Here is a 25880-nt window from a genome sequence, read left to right as displayed (position 1 = left end):
GCCACGGCACTCACTCTAGCCTGGGCAACAGAGTGAGACTCTGTCTCAAAAAAAAAAAAAATAAATAAAATAAAGTTGTGAAGATTCAATTAGATGAGTTGTATAAATAAATGTTAGCTATTAGTCAGGCAATCAAGAAATTTGACTGCCTACTTTTAGTCTTGCACAGTTCCAGGCGCTGAGGAAATAGTGATGAACTAGACAAACAAAATCCTTATCTTCAAATAGCTTTACATTCTAGCGGAGTAGAAAGACAATAAACATTGAACAAATGAATAAATAATCTCAGAAACTGCTGTGGAGAAAACTTTACAACAAATGCAGGAATAGATTTCATTTGACTGGTTCTCTCTGCCATTTTCCAGAAAAGGCAAGGGTATAATGTTAAAATGGAACTCAGAGGAGATGAATCTGTTAGGGCCTAAAGGTAACGCAGCCCCGGTTTGTGGAATTCTTCTACAGGCTAGTGTGGGTAGGTTACAATTTTGGGTGGTTTTTTTTTTCGTTTGAAAACTCACTCTTTCCAGCTGAACCTTTGATTAAGAGCTGAGGTTGAATCAGTTTGAAATTGTATTCTGAGTATGATTTCTAGCACTCTATATTTACATGCCTTATATTAAATTAGTTTTATTCTGACCACAATTCCAAGTGAAAGATACCACATTATTCTGTTTTTCCTGGTAAATAAAGTGAGCCACGTCTTGTGCAGGGTTACAGAGCTTGAAAAAGATGCCTCCTAAAAATCTGTGGGACCACTTTTGGTTTTTTTCTTCCTGATTTTTTGTCACTGCTCTTCCTCCGCTTATCTCCCATCTAGCCCTTCTCCTGGCTGCGAGGTACTCCGCGGGCCTCTCCCGCGCCACGAGAATTCGGCTGGTCTGCAGCCCCGCCCACCTCCTGGGGCGTGGCCAGCGGCCCAGGCCCCGCCCCCGTCCGGCTCGCAGAGGCCCGCCCCCTTTTTCCCGACCCGCCAGCTGAGCGCCTGAGCGTGCGCGCGCGTCCCCGCTCGCGGCCCGGCTCGGCGTCGGGAGCGCGCTCTGTGTGGCCGCTGCCGCCATGTTGTTGTGGTTGTGAGAAGGCGGCAGCGGCGGCGGAGAAGCAGCCGGACAACACGGTCCAGTGGCCCAGGCGCTGCCCCCCGCCGGCCCTGGCTGGGAGCCTCGTGGGGTGGCGGAGGAGGCCGTGCCGTGGCGAGCCTCGCCATGTCCTGCCGCTCGGTAAGAAGCCCACCCCCGCCCCGTCTCTTCGGGGTGTGAGGAGGGGCTGGAGGAGGGGCCGGCCTCAACCCCGGCGCGGCGGCTGTCACCCTCTGAGGAGGCGGCGGCCCGCGGGGGATTGGGGACTGCATGCAGGGCCCGGGTAGGGGTGTCCCGGGTGGCCGTGCTGCCGCCAGAGGGAGGCGCCGGGAGTGGGAGTGGGACCACAGAGGCTGGGCTCGGCCCGGACCCTGGTCGCGGGGGAGGCGGGGTCCCGGGCGCCGGCGGCCTTCCCGGACCTGGCGCGGACAGGCCGGTGGGGCTAAGGGTGTGGGGCACTACGCCAGGAGCCTCGGGGGAAATGTCCACGGATCCCCGGGAGGTGGGTGTGCGCCCTTCGCCCCCGATCGGGTCTGTGGGGGGCTACGGTGGCAAGAGGCCGGAGGTCGGGGGCCATGGGAGTCCCGGGGCGAGCGGTGCGGGCCTGGGCCTTGTGGGAAGGAGGAGTGGCCGCCTGACTGTGCAGCAGGGCATCCTCCTGGCCTGGTATTACTCGGGTGGGAAGGATGATGATTCGGGGCGGTTGAGGGAGCTCTGGGAACACTGGTCACTGGTCAGACAGCTCCGCAAAAGATTACATTGTTATTTCTCGGATAGAAATTTTGCTTGATGTATTGCATCTCAGGACCCATAAGATGATATTGTTGGTTGTACTTTCGGCTGGAAAACTTATCTCAAAATTATGCTGTAGATTTTATGGCCGCTTTAATAGGCACTCCTCTGGAGTCTGATAATCTCACTTGTGTGAGTTTGCGCATGGGCTACTATTAGGTATTGATTTTCAGGTGTCTTCTCCAGACCCAGGCCTAAATTCTTACTGTTTTAGTATCTTGACATCCACTTTGTTGGCTGATAATCTGTTTTTTCCCAACCATCGCACACACACAAAAACAGTGCACATACTCTTCCAGTTGAGGATCAGCTTAGTTTCTCATAATGTGAACTATAATGCCGTCAGAGGCCTGGGTTGCATTACAGGAGATGTAAAATGTTTGTGATTTGTCCATGGAGAGTTGACACAGACCTTCCCCTTTCAGATTCAGGGCTGTTTCAGTAGGGCAAGAGACACTGATGGCGTGAAGAATGTCTTCTAGGGCCTATGACTTGGTGGGCAGAAGAGTTTACAGAATGATACTGTTTTGAGTAAACCCAGTATGGTATGTGATATTAAACTAAATTTGGAGAGTTCTAGAATTTAAATTGGCTGTCTATGAAGGCCTCTGATTACCTGCCTTACCTTTTAGGTGACCCAGAGCAGTGCAAGTGACCAGTGCAGTGGTGCCGTCCCACTTGTAGTTAATGGCAAGACATAGGAGAATCTTAGTTTTTCAGCTCAGGCCAGTTTCTTTAGTCTGTGGTTACCTAGTTAAAGTTATTTGTGCACAAGTCATTAGGAACATACTTGATAAAATTAAATGCTGCTTAACTGGAGATATATGGCATCCAGAGATATACTGAGGAATCCAGAGGAAAGGAAGCAGAGGAGGAGAGGCTGCTTCTGGCTTACACAGGGGTCCACTAAAAATGCTTCCCAATATCCCAATATCGTGGTTGCTGCTAAACTATGACTCAGGTTTCTAGTAAAGTGGAGGGTAGGATGGGTGTGTTAAGTCATTTGAGACCAGGGTTGTGAACCAGGAAGATTTACTGTGGGTTGTGAAAAGTTCTTGAAATTTGCCCCAGGCCAGGAGGAGTGGTAAAGTCAGTTTAAAAATCTGCTGTAGTTCTGATTAACACCTTCACACCTTCTGTGGTAAAGTAGAATGCTGAGTTACCAGAGGAAGCATTCATGTTTCATGTATGGTGAGCGTTGTTCTAAATTTGGAAGAAAGTATTGTTATAGTTATGTAAGGTAGTGAAAGACTTTGGTAAATATCCTGTCAAATCATAAAGTAGTATTTTTAGAGAGGTGCACCCAGCTGTCCACTACAAGAGCCAGAGGCCATGTCTGTCTATTCCGAGATGTCCCTAGTACAGTTCTCAGCATATTCTATGCTCTCATGTTTTTTAAGTAAATGGGTAGTATTGATATGGGAAGAAGAACAGTTATGGTAGTTGATATCAGCGTTAGTTATTAAAAACTGCTTGATATTTTGCATTGGATTAAAGAGCCAGTTTTCAGTGCTTGTTTGGAACTTTTGAGATTCTTTTAAGAGATTCTGTCTTCTAAAGACTGTCAGTGAACACTATCCTGTCCCCTAGTTTTTCAGTCTTAATGCAGTTAAGTTTTTTAGATGTTAGTGACTTCTTTTTAAGGGCACATTTTATTAAATGCAGAGATAGTGTAGAGTAATGGGAAGTTCTGAATTGGCAGACAGATTCTGATTCCATCTGTGTCATTAATTGCTGTTGGGAATGTCACTTAACTTCTCCGGGCTTCAGTTTCTTCATCTATACAATTAAAGGCCTATAGTCTTTGACCTCAAGTAGCTTCTCCAGCTTGATTCTGCAAATCTTTAATAATTTCTAATTATGTTATTTGATATTCATCTCATATGGGTAGATAAACCTTTTTTGTTTAGAAACAAAGAATATTCTGTCTTGGGTTCTGCTTTCAGCTTATGGATTTTAGATGGTGTTCAGAAGTGCTCTAGAAATTGAATGTATGTTGCAAGTATGCAGAAATGACGTGCTTATGCTGTTGTAATTCACTTAGTGTTGAAATAAAATCGAGTTTCACATAGGGAACTTCATAATTTAGTGTGAAGCCACAAGACTAAGAATGGTTTGGGGGAAGTTTGTGCAATTTAGTGGCTAGTTGTTTCTTACAGACCACCCACTTCTGTCGTTTTCTGTGGTGAATTTATACATGTAATTTCATAATCAGTGAAACATTGATTTAAGACAAATTACAAGATCAAATCCATATTGGATTGAACTAGGACTCCCAGAAATTTTAGAGGCTACCAAAGTTATTAATATTAACATGTCATTATTTTTTATTTTGAGACGGAGTCTCACTGTGTCACCCCAGCTATAGTGCAATGGCATCATCATAGCTCACTGCGACCTCAAACTCCAGGGCTCAAATGATCCTCCTGCCTCAGCCTCCCGAGTAGCTGGGACTACAGGCAAGCACCATTACATCCAGCTAATTATTATTATTATTATTTTTTTTTGGTAGAGATGGGGTCTTGCTCTCGCTCAGGCTAGTCTGGAACTCCTGACCTCAAGCAATCCTCCCACCTTGGCCTCCCAGAGTGCTAGGATTACAGGTGTGAGCCACTATGCCTGGCCTCATTGTTATTTATTTATTTTAGTATTTTTTGAGACAGGGTCCTCCTGCCTCGTCTCCCAAGTAGCTGGGACTCTAAGTGCATGCCACTGTACCCAGCTAATTTTTCTGTTTTTGTTAGAGACAGGGTCTCACTGTATTGCTCAGGCTGAGCTTGAATTCCTGGTCTCAAGTGATCCTCCAGCCTTGGCCTCCCAGAGTGCTAGGATTACAGACAGGCATGAGCCACTGTGCCCAGCCTCCGCCTAGCTATTTTTAATCTTAATTTTATGATGCCCACTAGTGTCATACTTTCATTTTCATTGTTGTATATAGAAGCTTAATGTGCCTTTTAAGTTCGTATTTGTATCATATATTAAAAATGACAATTGTAGCAAGAGAGTGGGTAGACTGGTAATTCTTGGGTTCAAGACTGGGTTGTGTTCTTCATTAGCCCTCTTGTTTCTGGCACAACATAACCCCTCTGAGCTCCAGTTCCCTCATTAGCAAAAGGAAGAAGAGCAACCTATCTACTTAATTCACTAGACTGTCAGGGAGGATCAAATGAAATGGTGTATATGAAAAGCAATGTAAAAATGTAAAGAGATTGTATTAGAATCCTATTTTTTCTTGAAGGGTTGGCTTGTGGAGCAGTGGTAACCTGATACGTGTTGTCAAGTGCAGAATTCACTAATGTCAGTGATAGGGCAATCTGCTTCAGTACTCTGCCTGGATGGAGAAAGATTTAGCACTTGCGTCCTGCCTGCCAATAGCAGTAGTCACAGTGCTGCAGGGACTTCAGAGGGACCTGGGATGTCTCACATTTATCCAAGGTATATACTTTGGAATAGACTTGCTAGACTTCACCTATTTTCTTATGTTGGAGCCATGGTGGAAGGTGGTAGGAGAGAGGAGCTTAGCACATTCTGTGTAAAGTTTTAGGGCTGTGTTTTCTAAATAGCAGGTGGCACTGTCATAAAGTAACGAAATCAATGTGGTTATTTAAAAAAGCATTAAAAAAAGAATATATCAATACATTGCATAAGGTAAAAGGAAGTATTGATTTGGGAAGCTTTTGTTTCTTTTTAAAAATATGTTTATGTGTACTTCGTTGCGATTTAAAATGCATTTTTTCTTATGGGTTGTGGTAAAACTTTGAAAGCCATTGTTTAGGGATGTGGTACCTAGGCAATGCAGGTAGAATGTCTGTAAGATAGTAAGTCATAAAACAAATGAAAAAGAAGAAAATTGTGAAGTCGGATTACCTTAAAGCTATTCTGCTAATAGTGAAATACCTCCTAGCTTTGTTATAAATTGTTGATTTAATGAACAAGGCACATAAACTTACGCTAATATTCTTAAGTACTCTTTTCCCTTAAGATGGAATACTTGGTAACCACAGAGGTATTACCTTGATGCTGACTACTACAGAGCATCGTCTTGCATATGTCTGGGCTTGGATCTATTATGTGCTCATTTGCATCTTCACACAGTGTTCAACATGATTCTATTATGAGAGAGGGTAGCAAGCTTTTCTGATTTCATTTATCTGGAGTTTAAATTTAATTTCTTTAGTAGCTAATGCTTTTGTAATTTAGTTGCAGAAGAGAAATAGAAATTCATTTGGTTCTGTGAATTATTCATAGAGTGATAATCTGGTAAAATGTAAGGAAATTATAAGTATATTGATAAATTCTGACATAATTGGAAAGAATTGGTATAAAGACAAGATGGTTAGCTTGAAGTAGGGTTGTTATTTCTTCCATGCCTATCATCTTTTTATAGGGTAAGCCAAATATATAATCGTTAAGTATTTAGACTGATTTCACAAACCACATGGAAGTGATACAGGACAATAATAATAATGAGTTAAAAAAGAGTTTTAACTTTATCTCATTTTTATTTTCAAAGTGAAATTATTTCTGATTATGAAGGCTCCAGAACATACTCAGTATTAAAAAAACCCAAAAAACCCCAAACCAAAAAACACTTGAAACAACCCAGGAGAATAAAAAAAGTAGAGATGATTTATAATCACACTTCGATGTAATGTTTGGTGTTTTTTTCCTTATGCATTATATATATGAACATATTCATTATATGTGAATATATTTATTTTATATATTATATAAATATATAACAAAATTATATTTCAATATGTAATATTTATATGTTATATAAATATCAATATTGTATATTGATATGGATAACATGTTAATATCAATATATTGATAATATAATGTTGATATTATATATTGATATCAATGTTAAAATTATAATATAAATATATATTATATATATTTTTTAAAGAGATGAGGGTTTCACTCTGTTGCCCAGGCTGGTCTTGAACTCCTGGGCTCAAGCTGTCCTGCTGCCTCAGCCTTCTGAGTAGCTGGGATTATAGGTGCAAGCCACTGGACCTAGCATTTAAATACATTATCTATTGAAATACTTAAAGAGCAACTTTCCACGTGAAATTGATTTTCTGTTAATGCATTTTTAGTGTTCTGTAATATGGATACATCATCGTTTATAGCAATTCTCTGTTAATGGACATGACAAATTTTTGTCTTAAAGCAGTGCTGTGATGGACTCGTTTGGACATTTTTATACAATTGTGCTGTTATTTCCTTAGGATAAATTCTTAAGAGTGGGCATGTCAGGTCAAAGGATATGTGTTAAATTTGGATATTCTCAAGGTGCTTTGAAGATAGAATATCTATTTTAAACTCCCATCAATAGCATATTAGTGTCAAATTCCATAAATTCTTGCTTCTGATTTACCATCTTTATCTTCTTGGGAATTTAAAATAGTAAGAAATAGTTTTTCGTTTGTTCTTTTTTCAGCATTGGAACTTACTTCTACAACTTAACTCTATGGAGGGGCTGGTAAAAATGAAAGTTCAATGACAAAGGAATGCTTTAGACTAGAGGTCTTTAAACTTTTTGGTTGCTCACCCCATCAGTAAAAAATTTGGAGCATTAGGCCAGGTGCAGTGGCATGGTCCTGTAGTCCCAGCTATTCAGGAGGCTGAGGGAGGAGGATGCTTGAGGCCAGTAGTTTGAGGCTATAGTGTGCAGTGATCATGTCTGTGAATAGCTGCTGCACTCCAGCCCAGGCAACATAACTGGGCCCCATCTTTTAAAAAAAATTGAGCATTAATCCTCAATCTTTTGGTATTTAATTTACAAATACTCTACATATAGTAACTGCTTATTGGGTATTTTATGAAATATAAACCAAAAAGTTATTAATAAGGGTAAAAAGTAAACATAAAATTCAGAAATTTTCTCTTTTATCCCAGTGGAACATCTGGGATACTCTTTGAGGTATATTATAGTCTGCTTTGGATACCACACTGCTTTAGATTCAAGATTTAATATTGGGCATTTATGGAATATTGTTTTTGGGCATTTCACTAGTTTTGCAAATGGTCCAGTTTTGTTGGATTATGATCGTGTTTTAAATGTCGGGTGCTCTTGGGAGTCACGTGCAATACTGGCAAATATAAACTTAAAGCATCAATTTGATACTTTTTGTCGTTGAGGTGGCAGAATTTGAAAAGGACAAATCATAGGAAACAATCTAAATAGTCTACTACTCTTAGATATGAAGAATTGATATTGTGTAGAGTATATTTAAAAAAATTCATGCTTTACAGAAAGCAGTTTTGTTATAATATATATCCTGTTTTTTAAGAGCTTAAGTCTTAGGGACTGAGTGAAGGGATGCATAATTGCTACTTGCTTTCCTTTGCTTGCAAAGTACCACAATTAACCTGTCACTCTAACTCCATTTGGAAGAGCCTGAGCCTGTAACATTTTAGGAATGTTTTCTTGGGCTGAAACTTTCCATGATAATTCTTAGATTAAAAGATAACTTTTTCTTGAGTTTGAATAAATTACTTTTTACTTGTGGCTGCCCACCCCCCTTAAGTTATGAAATCAGTAAACAGTGCGTTTCTTTTCTCTTTCTTTTTCTTTTGAGTAGGGTCTCACTTTGTCCCCAGGCTGGAGTGCAGTGGCGCAATCATCGCTCAATTGCAGTGTGGAACTCCCGAGCTCAAGTGTTACTGCTGCTTCAGCCTCCTGAATAGCTGGGACTACAGGCATGTGCCACCATGCCAAGCTAATTTTTAAATTTTTTGTAAAGATGGGGTTTTGCTGTGTTGCCCAGGCTGGTCTTGGAACTCCTGGTCTCAAGTGATCCTCCCTCCTCCGTGGCATGAGTAACCATGCCGGGCTTAACCTTATTGGTAGCTTTTTGTACTAGAAAAAATGAGTATGTCTCCCCTTATGGGGAACTTAATGTCAGTTATTTCATAGGGTCATTGTCCCAGCAAGGTAATATTAAAATCTTAGAGATCCTGAAGAGATTATATTAAGCAATTTGAGTGATGATTTTTTTGCCAGTAAAAGAAATGAGAGAATTTATATTGACGGTGATTGCTATATACAGTGTTTTGGACAAAAGGCCAGGTATCCCTTTTTACCTTAGGTAACACAATTTATAAGGTACTTTCAGATATATCTTAGATCATCACATGGATTTGAGACCATCATTTAATTAGGGCTGTTGTGACTTGCTTGAGGCCACATGCCTAGTGTTTGACATCATATTTAAAGAGAGACTGAGAGTGCTGCAGAAGTAAGGATGGGTGGCTTTTCTCTCCCTCACTCCCTAGCACCTAGTACACTGCCTCGTACAGAGTAAAGCTATCAATATTTATAGACTAACTGTTTAAACTATTAAATATTTATTTACACATGTAAATAAGTTATATTGTTGTAAAACCAACACTTAAATTTTCTGTAGATTGTTCCTTCAGTCTGATGTGCACACAAAATATTTTTGTGGGAGAGGTCATTAATTTTAGATCAACCTTTCAGACATCCCTTTACTTTCTCTTAAGATATTTTCCAGGTGACAAAAAAGTTTAATGTAATTCCTTTTACTGTGTGTATCACTCTTACTGGCAAGACTATATATATATATATATATATGTGTGTATTATTTATATAGTAGGCTGCTATTTAAAAAGGAAACATACTTGTTAATTGGTCTTTGCGTATATAATGGCTCTCAAAACATGGTCTCCATGGTTTGCTGGGGGTGAATTAAAAGGAGCAAGTAAGATTCCCTCACCTGTGTCATTCTCTTTTTTAAAAATTTTTAAATTTATTTATTTTTATTTATTTTTTATTTTTTGAGACAGAGTGTCACTCTGTCACCCAGGCTAGAGTGCCATGGCATCAGCCTAACTCATAGCAACCTCAGACTCCTTCTGCCTGAGCCTCCCGAGTAGCTGGGACTACAGGTGCACTCTACCACACCTGGCTAATTTTTTATATTTTTAGTGGAGACGGGATCTTGCTCTTACTCTGGCTGGTCTTGAACTCCTGTCTTCAAGAGATCTTCCCACCTCGGCCTCCCAGAGTGGTAGGATTACAGGCGTGAACCACTTCTCCTGGGCCACCTGTGTTATTCTACTTCCCTGTACACATGGGTTTGACTAACTTAGAATAACACTGAAGAAAATTAATCTTCCAAAGAACTAGTGTGCTATTTCTCTCTTGTTCTGAAGTACTTAAAATCCTGTTTGGTGAATGAACTAATAACTTTTATACAGCAGAGACCCTGGAAGGACATGAATGGAAATATTAGTAGTGATTAATTTCTGTATGGTGGGATGATGAGACTTTTTTGCTACCTATTCTTTTGTAGTTTCCTAGTTTTCTATAATGAGCATGTATTATTATTATAATTTGGAAAAATTGCTATTTTAAAAGTCTTTTTTTAAAAAAAACTTTATTTTGAAATAATTTTAGTTTCACAGGAAGTTGCAACAAAATGTACAGAGGGGTCCTGTGACCCTTCATCCGATTTTATGATGTTACATCTTACACAACTGGGAAACTGACATTGGTACAATCCACAGAGCTTATTCAGATTTCACCAATTTTACATGTGCTCTGTTTGTGTGTGTATCATTCTATACAGTTTTATCATTTGTGTAGATTTGTATAATCATCATCATGATTGAGATGCAGAACTCTTCCATCACCACAGAGATCTCCCTCATGTTGCCTCTTGGTGTTTGTACCCACCCACTACGCACCCCCTTATCACTAACCACTGGCAAGCAAGAACCTGTTCTCCATCTATATGATTTTGTTATTTAAAGAATGTTATATAAAAGAATTCATACTGTATGTAACCCTTTGAGATTGGCCTTTTTGTTCAGCACAGTTTTCTTGAGATCCTTGCAAGTTATTGCATCTGTCAATAATTTGTTCCTTTTTATTGCTGAGTAGTATTCCATGGGGTGACTATACCACAATTCGGTTAACCATTCACCTGTTGAAGAATATCTGAGTTGTTTCAGTCACCAGTGAGAAAGTGGGTGGTTAACTGGCGTCAGTTCCTAAGCAGAGTGGCAGCTGTAGGAAGTGGTCTGGGAAGAATGGAGCAGGCAAGCTGATTTGAACTTTCTCATTGTAAACTCCACTATGACTTAACATAGTCTGGGCTTTAATCATAATTAAACACAAGAGGACTTCCAAGTAATTTTTCTCTTCTTAATGAGTTGATTGAGAATTATGAATGATACCTTAAAAAAAATTAGTTTCTGTGAACTTTGTAAACGCAGGATTCCCTTTGGTACTACCATGGCCAAAAGAAAACAAACAAGCAAACCAAAGTCATGGGACTCCAATTCTCTTGCTACTTGCCATGTGGTCTTGAGCAAGTTCTGTAGGCTGTGTGTGACTTTTAAATATCAAGTGGGGTTGTAGCAACTCAGATGTTATACAGATTTTGTACATGTGATATGAATTGGAAGATACTTAGGCAAATTATTTTTATTATGATAGTATAGGCTCATTGGAGTTTTGGGGATAATATGTACCTGGGAGTTGAGCCACTATAAGTTTACATACTCATCTGGTGATGTTTTAGGAAGATCTATGTAATGTATCCTTCAGGGTTTAAGTAATTAGAGCTTGTGAGCTTTTGATGTTTACTGCACATTTGTAGTACCTTAACACTTCTGTGAATGAGGAACATTCAAAAAGGTTAGATTTCTGGGTTAAGACATTTGTAATTATCTGCCCTTACATTATTCTAGATGCTTATTTAATGTATTTAGTAGATGTAGACATCTTTTTGGATTTGCCTCAAAAGGTATATTTATATTTGTTTTTAAAAAGTAAAATATCGATGCAGTTGGAGTCCTTCTTGCCTTTGTCCTAGATCCTATTTCCTTATGCAGAGATTGATATGTTTCTTCCTAGCCCATGCTCTTGTATTCTTTGTACAAATATCTTTATATATTTAACATGTAGTATTGTTGTGTTTCAAATACATATGAAAAACTTGAGATTTATTTATGTTGATGCATGTATGTTTACTTCATTTATTTTAATAGCTGTGTAGTATTCAGTTATATGAATAGAACACAATTTTAGTCCTCTATTGATAGTTGTTTTCTTTCTTTCTTTCTTTTCTTTTTTTTATATTTATCCCGAGAGCCTCTTCCATCCTTGTCAAGGGGAGTGCTAACCTATTCTCCTTTCATACAATACAGGTTTTCAGTGAATATGTAAATGTAAAAATTTTCCTTAAGTAGGATTAAACTGTATATATATGTATGTGTATATAGTTCTGTAATTAGCTTTTTTTCTCCCATTAATAGTATATTACAGGTGATTTACCCTATCACAAAATATAGATTTATCTGCTTTTTCAGGACTCTGTGTTTTTTTTTTTTAAAAGAACTTTTTACCTCTACAGTTATTTATCTTGTCTCTTACTGATGGATCTAGGGTTTTTTTGGGTATCTTTTTTTTTTTTTTTTATCAGAAAAAGTGCTATCTGTGAGGGACATTATTGCATTTGTTCTTTTGAACAACCGTGGGATTATTTTTACAGAAATAATTCTGCAGAATAAATTCCTGGGGAATAGAATTGCATGCAATAAATATTGATGCTTTTGTATTAAAGCTAAGCCAGTATATTTATTTGTAACTTTCTTATTCCTGATCTGCTCACTTAGGTCTATTCAAAATGGGTACTACATAAGGGGTGCTGAGATGGATAGCTTCATAATATAAAGCAACTAATATATTAAAATTGTACAGGAGGGACTAGGAGGATTTCCAGGTTTATATAGATAAGGCTCACAAAATTGTGTTTGGGGAACAGTTTTAGTTTTGCTAGCACAAAATAGAAGGTAGTTAAAGGTAAGTTTGTAAAGTGTGTCTGCTCTAGATTGTTGGAATCAAATCATTAAAGTGTTGGAATTTTCTTTTACTGTCTGTACTGAGCTCTTTTCAGCTTTTGATATGAAAGACAGCATTGGGGAAGATGGATCTGGTGGCAGTGTGTGAAGTGGGAGTAGGCAAAGACTGTAAAGCAGTGAACAACTTGTACTTAGAATTAGGTAATAAGGACCTCAATTAAGGTGGTGGGAAAAAATTAAGGTGGTGGCAAAATGGTAATTCACGTGGCTGGATTAAGGTGGAACATTGTTAGTTGACACCTTAAAAAGGAAATATATAAATATTTGTGACTAAATGAATGGTTGGTTAGGACCAGTGATTCAAAGTTGATGGATTTTGGGTCTAGGAGAATAACGATAGTACAGAAATGTGGGAATTTGAAGGAGTTGATTTTGGAAAAGGACCAAAATGAAGCCCTTCATACATTTAACATTGAGGCCAGCAGATGTCCAAATAAAAATGTCCTGCAGGAGCTTGGAGATAGAGAATTTGAAGTAAGAAGAAAGGTAGGCCTATTCTGGATTAGATCTTGAACCTAGAAGAGCAGATTGAGGACCACATTTAGGGGGGGTGGGAGAAGATAGAATTAAAATAAGGCTTAAAATCAGCTAATGAGGTATATAGGAGGCCAAAGAGAAGAGAGGCTTTCCAAATGAGTGATAATTAACTGAGTTTGAGTGAGATCAAGGAAGATGAGAGCTAAGGAAATAATTGGATTTGGTGATCCATATTAGTCATTGGTCATAATTTTCTTAGATTAGTTTTAGCAGAATAGGCTGTAAGGGGCTAAGAAGTGAGTAGGAGATGAAACAACATAATATGGAACCAATGTTCTATTGTTTGATATTTGTGCTGTCTACTACATATTGAGAACTTGAAATTTGGCTATTGCAACCAAGGATTAAATTTAAAAATTTCATTTAATTTTAATTAAGAAGTTTAAATAGTCACTTGTTGCTAATGGCTACCATGTAGCCATTGGACAGTGGTGATTATAGATACTTTTAAAATGAAACAATGATGTAGGTTAGCAGTGGGAGATCGCAGGATAAAGTAGAAGCATTTAGTTCTTTAAAAATTTTGTTGCAGTGCTATCAAAATGCTATTGGAATTTTGTGTTCTAGTTTTTCAGATATTCACATTTTTACTTGTTTTGATGTTTAGTGTTGGCCATAATTGATTGACAACTCTTCTATATTATAAGGACAAAATCTAAAGAATGTAGCTTTAAGAGAATTGTGGTCTGAAATTTTTTCATGACTTCTCTACCCTTTTTTTCTTGCTGTCTTGCCTTAAAAAAAAAGTTATTCAGGTTTTACTGATGAAAGAATATATTTTTTGAAACATTTTGGGTCTCTATTATCTCCAACTAAAAGTAATTTGGAAAATTTGTCTTAGTAATCTCGTTGGAGAGAAAGGAATTGCCAGCTATACTTGCCTTCATGTAAATTAATATCTTAGATATTTTATTGCTTGAGAAATAGTTTGCTTTGATAATTTGTAGTTTAAATTTGAATTTTTGATAGTATTGATAGAACTTTTCTTACTCTCTGGCTTACCTATTTTGTTTGCAAGAAGAAAAATTAAAAGTGTTCATGAAAGAACCCATGCACTTGAGAACATACTTTGTGACTCCATTTTTATAAAGTTTAAAAAACAGACAACACTAATAGATCAGAATGGAACTCAGAAGAAGAATGGCTTATTTATTTATTTATTTTTTTGAAACAGAGCCTCACTCTGTTACCCGGGCTAGAGTGCCATGGCATCAGCCTACCTCACAGCAACCTCAAACTCCTGGGCTCAAGCAATCCTCCTGCCTCAGCCTCCCGAGTAGCTGGGACTACAGGCATGTGCCACCATGCTCAGCTAATTTTTTCTATATATTTTTAGTTGTCTGGTTAATTTCTTTCTATTTTTTAGTAGAGACAGGGTCTTGCTCAGGCTGGTCTCAAAGTCCTGACCTGTAGCGATCCTCCCGCCTCAGCCTCCCAGGGTGCTGGGATTTACAGATGTGAGCCACCACGCCTGGTCTGGGAACAAAGTTTTAAGGAATCTCAAAACACCAGATCCTAATCTTGGCTCTGCCTTGACATTACTGTGTCTTTGGGTAAGTCATTTAACTTACTCAGGCCTTAGCTTTTTCTATACAACTGGGATAATATTTACCTTTTTTTTTGCAATGTGACTAGGTACAATTTAGTGTAAAGTCATAGGAATATAGAATAGTGTTACTAGGTACGTCTTAATTTAGGCCACTTACCTTATAGGGCAGAATTGTGGTGAACAAAGGTGAAATGAAGGCTACATAGCTAGTGATTATTATCATTTGTTTATATTAGGTTAATACTTACTGAGGCTTACTTAAGTATGCCAGGCACTAACTACTCTCATTTAATTGTCTAGGAGTATTCCCAGAGGTAGTTACAATAATTCCAATTTTACAGATGAGGAAATTGAGGCAAAATGAGGTTAAATAACTTGCTCATGTGGGTTAAGTTTTGGAGCTTGAGCTCTTTACTAACCATTTTGCTATACTGCCTAGTTATTGGAAACTTAAAAGATTTTCAGGCATATATTAAGATCTTGTAATCATCTCTTGGAGGTTTTTTGAAGTCAAAATTTTGGCTTTTTGAACTAGAATTTAGAGAGGAGCCTCATTTATTTTGGCCATCATGATTCTGGAGAAAATTGGTGCTAATATTTATTGGGTTTTATTCCCTTCTTGACAAAGCTCATTTTCTTTCAAAACTGCTAGGATGCGTAAGCACTCGGTAGTTTTCTTTTAAAAATATATTTGTTTTTTAATCCTGAGGGAATCTGTGACTAATTTACAAATATTGTTTAGATTTTTAGGCAAAATGTTAATGGAAGGGAGTTTTCAAATTTGGAGGCAGACCAGACAGAGGTTTAGTGTTGTTTCAGTTTAACACATTGACTGTCACACTAGAAAAAAAAATTTTTTCCTTGGGGCCATTGTGTTTTATTATGAAAATAGAATAAAAACCTCGAAAACAAAACGATCCTTCCTAATTTAATGAAATATTTGTTATTTATAATTGTTTTCTGTGCATGAGTTATATGCACCTTGAAAAATAGTTCTCTTGGCTCGGAAGGTGAAGAGATGTGTGTTACATAGGCTTCACGAGGCCCAGGGCTCAAAACTAGTGTGAGTTAAATACAATTCACATGGCAGTTAATTGTGTGAAGCAGCATCTATCTGGTCTTGGTATTAGAGCAATAATTAAGATTCTGTCATATCTATGGTTAAATTTTTTTTTCCACTAAGTTATAATTACATACAGTAAAACTCACCCTTTTTGGGTATGGCTCTGATAGTTTTGGAAGCATGTAGTTGTGCAACCACCACTATGACCAAGATATAGAATAGTTTCTCAAAAAATTTCCTCATTACCCTTAATGTAGAAAGCTCATTCTTTTATCTCCGGTCTCTGGCAACCGCTGATCTGTTTTGTCTATATTTTATCTTTTTTTATAATTATACATAAATGGAATCATGCAGTGTGTAGCCTTTTTTTTTTTTTTTTTTTTAAAGATACAGGATCCCTCTATGTTGCCCACGATGGCTTTGAACTCCTGGGCTCAAGCTATCCTTCTGCCAGCTCAGTATGGAGACTTTTGAGACTGGCATCTTATTTAATGCATTTTGTGATTAATTCATGTTTTGTATGTCAGTAATTTTTGTGCTGAGTAGCATTCTGTTATATGGATAGACCACAGTTTCTTTATTCATTCCCCAGCTCATTTTGGTTGTTTCTAGTTTTTGGTAAATTACAAGTAAAACTGCTATAAAAGCATTCATGCACATATACTTGCACATATGTGCATGTGCCTATGTGGTTTTTTTTAATGATTTTAAAAATATGGTGCCTAGAGCTTTTATAACTTTACTGCAGAACCTGAAAAGCTGGTAATTTTCACAGAACATTTTAAATTGCTTCATAAACTTCATCCCTAAAAAAGCCCACTTTGGAATGAGAATAATGTGTTTATATAAATAATCTTGTAGCGTAAGTTGTAAATCATTAAGAATTTAAAAAAAACAAGTAGGCATATATAGTGCATAATGTCATATTTTGTGTTCTCAGTAGCTTTTAAATTACAAGCCTCTGACTTTCTTTTGTTCCTCTAAGTAGTAGAATGGTTATGTAATTGGTTATCAAAGTCTATAAGTAAAACGTATTTGGAAAAAATTCTAGCACTACAAAGTTCCCTTTTCCTTTCCTCCTCTCCCTCAGGATGTCTGCAGGTATTAATATTGATAACCAGAGTTTCATGTGAACAAGACATAAAACTTAGGTTGAATAGCTACTTGAATAAATTGTCGTTTTTGTTCCTATGTAGTGAACTTTCTTTTGCAGCAATATGAGGCCAAGGTAAAGAGATGGGAACTTCTTACCTTGGAAAAGAGTTTGCAGGCAATTTTTGCAAGTTAATGTTTTGAGATTCCAATTCTGACCGTGAAAGAGGACTACAGAGACCCTAGGTGGTTTGTCATTTTAGAGAATAGTAGTGGGTTTTTATGGTTTTTTTTGTGTGTGTAGTCTATAATCTTAGTTTAAGCCCTTCAAATTTACATATATCGTATAATTGAGGTACTATGTATGCGGAGCTACAGAGCTTTTCTCAGGAATGTATGATACATTTCTTCTGAGTTAAAATATTCAGAAAACTGAATATTGTGTTTGGAACCAAGGGATACCAAATACGGTCATTTCGTAAAATGGGTATCTCATTTGTAGGTTATCATTGTTTCTGGCTGTTTCACTTTGCAATACCTACCCAGAGATGCCCAATCTTGCCAGTAGCGGTGATTGCAGATTAACAGTTGGTCTTCTATATATGATTGCTTGATGTGGACAAGACTTGTGGCTCTTTACTTTTGTTGAAAGTACAGTGTTGGTGATCCAGCTCTAGAATTCCACGATAAGGTTGCCAGAATTAACACCATGGGAATATGGTGGTAGCAACTGTGAGACTAGTAATACCAATAGAATTTTAATTAGCTGTACCAATTGCACACTTAATCTTACATTGCTACCTTGTGAAGTAGGCAGGGAAGGCTATTTATTACTCCCACTTTACAGGTGAGTAAATTGTGTTTCATAGCTGTCCCCACTTTTCTGAGGTTGTGCTGCTAGGGAATAGCCAAACTAGTGCTTGAATCCAGACATCAAGTTAGATGCTGTCTCCACTATTGCAGTTTGGTGTAAGAGCTCAGACTTGGGTTTGAATTGTGGTTTTACTGCTTACCTTCCTGTCATCTTGGGCAATTTCCTTAACTTCTCTCTGTCTTTCCTTTTTAAAATGGAGATAACAGTACCTCTTAGGGCTCTTGTGAGGATTCAGCAAGTGCTATATAATGGTAGCTAACCAGTAATAAGCATTCCATATTTGCTAGTTATGGTTGTTCCTACTGTTACTACAGTGATAACACAACGATAACACACCCTTTTTCTTCTAAGGATCAGTCTTAAACAGTTGAAAGATGGTAAATGCAAGAAGTAAGACTATTCAAAGATGATACAATAGGTAGCAAAGGGGTGTTGATTTTGGCAGGAAGATGAACAGTTTCGGGATGTGTGTGTGTGTTTTGGTTTTAAATATGGAAGCAATTGGACAATAAAGTACAGGTGTATTAGGCAGTTGGAACTTTAGGGACAGGGTTGAGAAGGAGGACCAGTGCTGGAGGAAAACTTTTTAATCATCATCACAGATGACATAGGAAAGTTTACATTGTACCAAGATTTAAATAGCACCAGCTTGGTGCCCTCTATTACTTATGATTCTTAGAGCTGTTTCTTACATCAGAATGATGTAAGAAGCTTATCATACATTTTCCATTTTTAGTGGTTATGCGGAGAATAATACAGAAAGCACATATCCTACAGTCGTTCCTCGGTATATGTGGAGGTTGGCTCCAGGACCACCACATATGCCAAAATACGCACATACTCGAGTCCCTCAGTCAGGCATCTGGAACTCACCTCTATGAAAAGTTGGCCCTCCCTATATGTGGGTATTTTATCCCTCAAATACTGTATTTTCAATTCTTTTTTGGTTGAAAAAAAAAAATCCTGGTGTAAGTGGACCCGTGCAGTTGAGACTTATGTTGTTCAAGGGTCAATTGTTTAAATAAAAGGGTGATCTATCTGTTTAAAATTTCAGGCTGGGCGCGATGGCTCACGCCTGTAATCCTAGCACTCTGGGAGGCCGGGCGGGTGGATCGCTCGAGGTCAGGAGTTCGAGACCAGCCTGAGCAAGAGCGAGACCCCATCTCTACTAAAAATAGAAAGACATTATATGGACAACTAAAAATCTATATAGAAAAAATTAGCCGGGCATAGTGGCGCATGCCTGTAGTCCCAGCTACTCAGGAGGCTGAGGCAGTAGGATCTCTTAAGCCGAGGAGTCTGAGGTTGCTGTGAGCTAAGCTGACGCCACGGCACTCACTCTAGCCTGGGCAACAAAGTGAGACTCTGTCTCAACAACAGCAACAACAACAACAACAAAAAACAAATAAAATTTCATATGTATACTCTTAAGGCGTAGGGAATTCTGAAATATAAGTTAAGAGGGTTATACCATTTGGTGCTTGGGTCCTGTTTGGATAAGGTGCTTCCTTGGTTTAAGATAATGTTCTTCCAAGTATTCTAAATTAAATGCAAGTTGTTTGAATTTACTTGTTAGGGAATATCTTGCCTTTAACATAATAGCTGCTATATGGAGTTATATTTTATGTATTCAGTGTTTTTGAACTTGCATCTTTTATTATTGTATTTGTATGGCTTTCCCCTTTAAAGCAGTGTTTATGAGTTTTGGTGCATATTTTAAACTTGTACACTAAAAACTTCATAAGCATATTTTAAATTTTGGTAAATTTCCTAAACCTGTTGATCTGAATATATTATTAGTTTTTTTCAAAATCATTATGTATCTCTTTACTGAAAAACCTGAAACAAGCTCTGATTCATCCTGAACATTTGCTCACATGCCAGGTTTTTTTGTTTTTGAGTTGGGGTCTTGCTGATGAGGGTGAACCACTGCACCCAGCTTGTTTTTAAAGTTTATAGGAAAAACATTAGTGTCTTCTCAAGAGACCAATACCATATATGAGTATTTATTTATCTTACTTTGTATACCCTGAAAGCATAATTATCATCTATTTTATTCAGAGCTGGGCTTCCCCATTGCTACTCTGTGGAACTACTTCAGTTGCCCTATATTCACCTCTCCCCCATTCCCAACGCTGTTTCACTTTCCAAACTCTAAGAATCACAAAATTTTTTATTAATGGATTTCACTAAAAAGGTACAATAAAGTAGATGTTTTTCTTCTTTGGTGATATTTGATGTACCTTAAGAGATTTCTGGAGTATCTCAAGCCTCTATTAACTTCAAAGTTCTTACCTGATACAGAAAAGTTAAGATGACTTTTACCTCCTCAAGGGCATAAAATGTTTTAAATGAATCCATTTACATAAAATCTACTCAACATCATTAGAACAGTTTTGGGCACTTGTGCTGTACCTAAGAGAATCTTTAAACATAACTACTTAACCGCCCCTTGTTTTATTCATCCTCTCTACTGAAACAACTGAATAGCTTGCTTAGATATGTATCTGTATCCTTTCTTTGATAAATACTTTGAGGGAGTCTTTTGAAATGCAGTGTTTTGGCCACCATGCCAAGTCTACAGGAATATGGTTTCATGATAAACCAAACAGAAAGCACACTGGCAGCAGTCCAGAAGCTGACTCACTAAGGAGTAATGATAGACACTTTGAAGGGAGTGATCTACCTCAGGATCATATTTCAAAGCTTCATGCTATGATTACATCAGTAAAAGGCAGCCAAGAAATGAAGATGACATCTTGCTTGTACCTCCTGGGAATAATGGTACATAGGTAGGAACTTCCATAGTAGGATGCAAGTAAGATTTTTTTTTGCCTAACAATCTTGTAAAACTTGGGGGTGGGGAACACATTGAGGATTCACAATGATGGTGACCTTTGTGTGGCTGCAGTGCTGTTTCCTTCCCTCTGCTGGATGAGAATAGGCTTGTAGTGACTAAGGGTTAACTCAAGAAGCTCGCCGTATCAGTTTTCTAGAGCTAAGGGAATATACTTAGCTCGGTAGTAAGCACAAGTATCATGTTCATGTCGGACACTGTAGCTACTGTCTACTTGAACAGACTAGAAGAAACCAAAGCAAAACCAGAATCAGATCAGTTTTGAGGAGAAGACCCTTTGCTTACTAGCATTGCACATTTTAGGAGTAAAAAATAGTATGAAAGTGGACTTGCTTCAGAACTGTGAAGTAGATACTGATTGTTTTTGTGGATTAGGGTGACTGATTGCAGCTCCATTTCTAAATCCAATTTCATAGCCATAAGTTTTTCTATGTGGCAAATTAATCTTCTCTAATCATTGCAAAGATCACTTAACTGTTGCCCCTGTGTAGAAATATCAGGCGTATAGCTTTTCATGTTGTTGAAGTTTGTCTCAGAGATAAGAAAACACCTAAATAATCTGAAAATATTTTTCAGAGATAAGGCTAAGTGAATATTACCACAGTGATAGATTGACCCATTTTATTTTAGAACTGTTTCTCAATAAAAAATGCTAAACATAATAATACTTTATTATAGAATATCATGGAGGATTGCTGTTAGCTATTTGCTATATTCTGTCAAGCATAATTTTTAGGAATGAAAAGTTAGTTTTCAAAGTGCCATCATTTACTTTATGTGCGCTTTCTCCAGAATGTGCTTCTCAAAAGTTTAAAGTGCGTTTCTTTAAGAAAAATGTTACTTTTTGATATTTTTGTATAATTTAAAATATAGATTGTCCCTGTCACCACCAGTGATATGAACCTGGTTTCATTGCACTGAGAGGAAAAAAAAATTTGTTTTTAAATTTGTGCCACTTTTCTGCCTTTTTGAGATTGAGTGGTTTCACATTGGCCCTTTTGTTTTTGAATTTGCCTTATGTGTGCTATTCCTGCTTAATTTCTTATGTGGTTTAAACTTGTATCAGTAAATTATTTATTAGCTAGCTTTATGGTTTAGCAAGTTACCTAATCTCTATGCCCTTTAGTTTCCCTCTTTATAAAATAAGGAAAATAATATTACCTACCTTGTAAGATTGTTGTAAGATTAATGACTAATAAATGGTGAAGCAGTTTAGAAGAGTACTCAGTATATGTTGGCTGTTACAATTATTATAAGCAAGGACCTTGACTTCTCCCCTATACTATTTGCAGCTCTTCATTTTTGTAATTTTTTGGTAAATGGTATGTCTCTTAGAATCTAACAGAACTTTGTATTAAGGAATAATAAACATCTCCTTGTATTTAATTCTTTATCATAATAAATAACCATAAATTTGCTACTTATTAAAAATAGGTATCTTTTTTTTTTTTTTTTTGCCTCACATTGAGTTTGAAAGATCAGAAATTAGTAGATGTGGACCCTTTTCTATGTTTTGTAGGTGCCCACATGCTACTGAATGTAGGTCATTGTTTGAATTGAATTCTGAGTGTATATCTGAATCTAGTGCAGTTATGTAGAACAAAACAGTTTGCATGGGCCTGGAAGTACCACTGGAAAGAAAAATTGTAGTTAGTAGCAAACTTTTGTCAGTTACATTAAGTGATGGATCAGCAGAGAATTTGGGGTTACTGGTTTTTATTTAACACTCAGTTTTTGAAATGATTAGCCCTGAGACAAAGTAATTTAAATCCTAGATATGCTAGGAAATTTTAGATTCCTTTCCACATCAAAAACCTCTTTTGGGCCAGGCACAGTGGCTCATGCCTGTAATCCTGGCGCTCTGGGAGGCCGAGGCGGGCGGATTGTTTGAGCTCAGGAGTTCGAGACCAGCCTGAGCATGAGCGAGACCCCCGTCTCTACTAAAAATAGAAAGAAATTGTATGGACAGCTAAAAATATATAGAGAAAAATTAGCCAGGCATGGTGGCGCATGCCTATAGTGCAAGCTACTCGGGAGGCTGAGGCAGGAGGATTGCTTGAGCCCAGGGGTTTGAGGTTGCTGTGAGCTAGGCTGATGCCATGGCACTCTAGCCTGGGCAACAGAGTGAGACTCCATCTCAAAAAAAAAAAAAAAAAAAAAAAAAAACCAAAACCTTTTTTGAAGAAGAAAGCATTTCTTCAGAGATATTTAGCTCCCTGAGTGCTAATGAATTTTATCCATTGCTTTGGTGATCTTGCATGCTAACCAACAGGAGTCTCATACTTTCGTTTCAGATTGATGCCATTATTGAGTAAATTGTTAAAATGAGATTGCCCTGTTTCTTGCTAAACTATCATAAATATAAAGCCCATTAAATTGATCTTTATGCCTCTTTTCCTTTTTTCCCCTGTGATAGGACTTTTCTGTAATTATAGGTTAATTCAGTTTGGGAGTTAGATTTTCTTATTTTTTACATTTAGTAGAATTATTGCTAATTCCTAGGTTGTATCCTTAAAACTAGATTATTTGAACATTTGGGGAATCTACTCTCAACCTTTAATTATAATGGTAAAAGGAATAGGATATTCCCTGAGTTTTTATTTTTGAGATCCTCGTGTTTAATTCATGAAATAAAAATAAGTTAAATAGGTAATGGAAAGTTTATTCAACAAGGCTTCTAGTTTATTCAGTTTTTGTTTTATTCAGCGAGGCTTCTCATTCCCCATTTTCTGGTGGTTGAAAGTTTGAATATGTGTACCAGGCCTGGCTAGTTTTTTTTTAACCTATCCTCCTTGTAGTACTGATTGGTGCAAGGGATTAATATTTGATACAAAGGGCCAGTAGGCATTTTTCACTGGTATTGATATACAGATGACAGGAGCAAGTTTTCTTCTGGGCTCGTGAAGCTGGGACTGCTTTCAGGTCCCCCACCTCCACCCCCCCTTCCCCGGCAGGAGGACTGTGTGCAGTGGCAGAGAATGAGGCCAAACAGGTAAGTAAAGGGGAGCATGAGATAAAGAGATGGATCCATTGGCACTGAGCCATAGAGGCCTTGGTCCTGAAGTGCTTTCTTTGTTTCTATGCACTACCTCAGTGTCCTGTGAGCCAGTAATTTCTGATTTTAAGGTAGTTTGAGTTGGGTTTCTTTCACTTAGAATTGAGAGTTCTGACCAGGCGTGGTGGCTCATGCCTGTAATCTTAGAACTTGGGAGGCCGAGGCGGGAGGTCAGGAGTTTGAGACCAGCCTGAGCAAGAGACCCCATCTGTACCAAAAATAGAAAAAATTAGCTGGGCATGGTGGTGTGCCCCTGTAGTCCTAGCTATTTGGGAGGTTGAGGCAGGAGGATTGCTTAGCCCAAGAGTTTGAGGGTGTAGTGAGCTATGATGATGCCACTGTACTCTATCCAGGGCAATACAGTGAGACCGTGTCTGAAAAAAAATGAAAATTAAAAAAAGAATTGAGAGTTCTGACTAATACTGTTCCTACAGTATGCTTTCTAAGTATTTAAAGACAGTTTGGACTTTATTCTCAAGGTAAGTATTTAATATACATAGGTAAACTCAGTGTATATATGAATTACTATTCAGGATCAGTGGAGTGAAAATAAAGTATCTTCCATCTACAGATGGCCTTTGCTTAGACAGAAAAGTGTTTATAATGTATATAGAATGGATCAGTATTCCTTTCCAAGTATGTATTAATATATTTATACAGTGTAAAGAGATTATCACCATGATAAATAGAATAGCAATGATATCAAGTCAGGTTGTAATAATAATTTCATGGATTAGGCATAAATGTCCTGTGTTTTCTTACGAAGTAGCTGTGGTAACCATATAAAAGGGACACAAAGAGGGGGAAGAAAAATTGAGTGAAAGGTAGGACAGACAAGAGGAAATGAAGAGGTGTGATGTGTGCGCTAAGCATTAGTGAACCACTAGTGTTAATAATTGCTTTAAGTTCCATGGATTGCCTTCTTCTGGGTTAGATACTAAACTCCTGTGATGCTAGACTCCAGTAAAATGAATTGCTGATAGAGATGAAGAAAAAAATTTGTTTTCTTTAGACTGAGGTTAAAGTTGATGTGATTAACCAATTAGGTTTTAAGAGCATATTTCTTGTCTTGCTTTTTAATAAGTTGTTGCCATTATGTTGTTTTTTGGCTATCAACATGTGGTTCTTCTACTTGATCCTAATTGCTTGGGGGTAACACGTTAGGTGAGAATGAAAGGTGAGTACTCAAAAGTTTAAGAATTTTTGTTTTGGAAGTCTTTGATTAATGGGACTAATGTGTAGGATTTGCAGGGAATATGAAGAACTTTTAAATATTCCAGTCTCAAAATAAACTTGACCATTGGCAGGAGTGTGGTAAGCCAAGTATTTGAGATGTCTGCTACACCATCCAACTTTTAGCCTAATCTGTTTTAGCTGGCTTGCCCTAAGTAAGTTGAAACTTCCTTTAATGCTTCATTTTGGGTTAAATGAAGTTCATGGAGCTCTGTTGAAAGGGTCTTAGTTACACAGATCTTCATGGTCATCTCTAAAGCATACATTCCAAGTTTAGATTTACAGTAAAATGGTCTGTATCCCAAAACATAGTTCCAATAATGTTATAATGGTTACTAATGGTATAATTTGGGGCAAGTCATTAACTTCTCAGAGCCCTACCATAACTAAGATTTAGGGAAAATATTTGTCTTACCCAGAGCACTTTTTTTTGCTGCCAAATGGTTAAAAACAACCCCAAAAAACAAAAAACCAGCACCAAACCCAGCTTAATAGTTTGCACAAATTTTGCTTTTTTTCTAGGATGTCATATAAGTGGAATCATACAGGATATACTATTACATGTCTGTCCTCTTTCACTTAGCATAATGCTTTTATATTCATCCATGTTGTTAAAAGTAGTAGTAGTTCATTCCATTTAATTGTTAAGTAGTAGTCTATTGTATGGATATTCTACAATTTCTTTCTTTCTTCCTTTCCTTTCCCCTTCCCTTCGTTTCCTTTTTGAGACAGGGTCTCACTACTCTGTTGCCTGGGCTAGAGTGCTGTGGTATCATCATAGCTTGCTGCAACTTCAAATCCCTGGGCTCAAGTGATCCTCCTCCCACAGCCTTCCGAGAAGCTAAAACTA

General features: G+C 37.7%; 1 protein-coding gene and 1 pseudogene across 4 annotated transcripts in view; one reads left to right on the top strand and one right to left on the bottom strand.

The window, feature by feature from the left end:
- Window positions 1-1078: 1078 nt before the first annotated feature.
- Window positions 1079-25880, top strand: part of MTMR3 (myotubularin related protein 3) — a 115308-nt gene continuing 90506 nt past the window's right edge. For all 4 annotated transcript variants that reach the window (XM_069496779.1, XM_069496780.1, XM_069496778.1 and 1 more), the window contains exon 1: window positions 1079-1217. The gene's annotated coding sequence lies outside the window, so the exon portion shown is untranslated. The remainder of the gene's footprint in view (window positions 1218-25880) is intronic.
- LOC138401956 (U6atac minor spliceosomal RNA) lies at window positions 11997-12054 on the bottom strand (annotated as a pseudogene).

This window comes from Eulemur rufifrons, chromosome 21, assembly GCF_041146395.1.
Source record: "Eulemur rufifrons isolate Redbay chromosome 21, OSU_ERuf_1, whole genome shotgun sequence".
Classification (NCBI taxonomy): domain Eukaryota; kingdom Metazoa; phylum Chordata; class Mammalia; order Primates; family Lemuridae; genus Eulemur; species Eulemur rufifrons.
The sequence above is the reverse complement of the archived record's forward strand: the minus strand, read 5'-3'. Positions and strand labels throughout refer to the sequence as shown.